General features: G+C 43.0%; 1 non-coding gene across 1 annotated transcript; it reads left to right on the top strand.

The window, feature by feature from the left end:
• Positions 1 to 933: 933 nt before the first annotated feature.
• Positions 934 to 1,008, top strand: Trnal-caa (transfer RNA leucine (anticodon CAA)). The gene has a single exon. It is a non-coding gene; the product is annotated as a tRNA-Leu (tRNA).
• Positions 1,009 to 1,885: the final 877 nt, after the last annotated feature.

Raw genomic sequence — 1,885 nt, 5'->3', positions numbered from 1 at the left:
CATACAAGCTCTTTGCCATCTCTGACAGAATTGTAATGCCATCGGTAAACCGCAAAGTTCTTATGTCCTCACCCTAAACTTCAATCCCCGTTGCAAATTTCTTCTTCGTTTCCATTGCTTCTTGCTCAATGTACAGATTGAATAACATCTAGGGGAGGCTACGATCCCACCGCACTCCCCTCTCAACTACTACTTCCATTTCATCCCCTCCGACTCTTATTAGAATTTCCCTTGTCACAAATATAAAATGCATGGCTGGTAGTCAGTCATTAACAATAACGTCTATCGCCTAACCGCCGCTATTAGAATTGTCATCCACTACATAACACTACCCACATAAACATGATGTTGCGGCATCACTGCCCTAGGATTTTCAGCGGGAACATCTCTTCATAATAGTTTACTACAGTCATAAGAGTAGCAAAATCCATTCTGAAAATTCATTACCACTTGGGAGGAAAAAATTAGTACCAAAGGGAGAAAAATAGGCTAACAATGTTCAGACACGTATCCAATGACAGTCTTGAAAAGATTTCTTCATGGTTAACATTTCACAATCCAGACTTCTCATAAGACTATCATTCGGGTAGACCTGAATTAGAATGAGATTTTCACTCTGCAGCGGAGTGTGCGCTGATATGAAACTTCCTGGCAGATTAAAACTGTGTGCCCGACCGAGACTCGAACTCGGGACCTTTGCCTTTCGCGGGCAAGTGCTCTGCCAGGAAGTTTCATATGAGCGCACACTCCGCTGCAGAGTGAAAATCTCATTCTGGAAACATCCCCCAGGCTGTGGCTAAGCCATGTCTCCGCAGTATCCTTTCTTTCAGGAGTGCTAGTTCTGCAAGGTTCGCAGGAGAGCTTCTGTAAAGTTTGGAAGGTAGGAGACGAGATACTGGCAGAAGTAATGCTGTGAGTACCGGGCGTGAGTCGTGCTTCGGTAGCTCAGTTGGTAGAGCACTTGCCCGCAAAAGGCAAAGGTCCCGAGTTCGAGTCTCGGTCGGGCACACAGTTTTAATCTGCCAGGAAGTTTCAGACCAGAATTAGATTACACTTGCCATAGTTCCCTAAATTATTTAATGCAATTAGTGGGATGGTTCCTTGGACAAGAACAAGGTATATTACCATCCACCTTCTTTTATATTTGTTGTCAGTACCACCTTGTGGTGTACAAGATTTACCAAACAGCATATCTATACATGCATTAGTCTCAGAAGGAATGTGGGCAGTCTAAATACATAGGCTAACTGAACATGTATTATCAATTCACACGAATGTGATTAGTTCAACAACCGCACTCTTATTGAAAACACAATCAATAAATAGCAAAAAACATTAGTGTCGTAGCGGCCCCTTATCAGTTAGAGGGACCGCACAATGGACAAGCAAGGTGGGCTGCCGACCTCCCTTCAAGAGCTCAAATCAAAACATCGCCAGTGAATGTAAACATCAACAGACTTTTCACATAAACACGGCACTACTTCATGAAAAGCCATGTGACAGAGATCCACCAACTGGAACTAATGTGACTAAGTGTACCACTCCGCAGAATCGGTGTTACAAGCACGCCAGCAGAGTCAGACCAGCAGTGTGTATGTACAACTAGGACAACTCCAGCCAATACCTACGCTAGCTCTAGCCCAGTAGACATTCGCTGTAGTCTTCTATAGAAATTTGTATCTTGTTGGGCGTAACGCCGCATTGGGATTGTGTAGCGCAGTAGTTTGGTTGTTATTATTTCTTTTCATTGTCTTGCAACTTTTATCTGGCTTTTGCCCCACAATAATTATTGTTTCTTGTTGTTCTTGAGTTTGGAAATTAATGCACCCCAAGAAGGCGTTTTAGTTAAATAAATTGTGTTCAAAGTTGATCGGTAATTCTTTCC

The sequence above is a fragment of the Schistocerca serialis genome, chromosome 1 (genome assembly GCF_023864345.2).
Source record: "Schistocerca serialis cubense isolate TAMUIC-IGC-003099 chromosome 1, iqSchSeri2.2, whole genome shotgun sequence".
NCBI classification, from domain to species: domain Eukaryota; kingdom Metazoa; phylum Arthropoda; class Insecta; order Orthoptera; family Acrididae; genus Schistocerca; species Schistocerca serialis.
The sequence above is the reverse complement of the archived record's forward strand: the minus strand, read 5'-3'. Positions and strand labels throughout refer to the sequence as shown.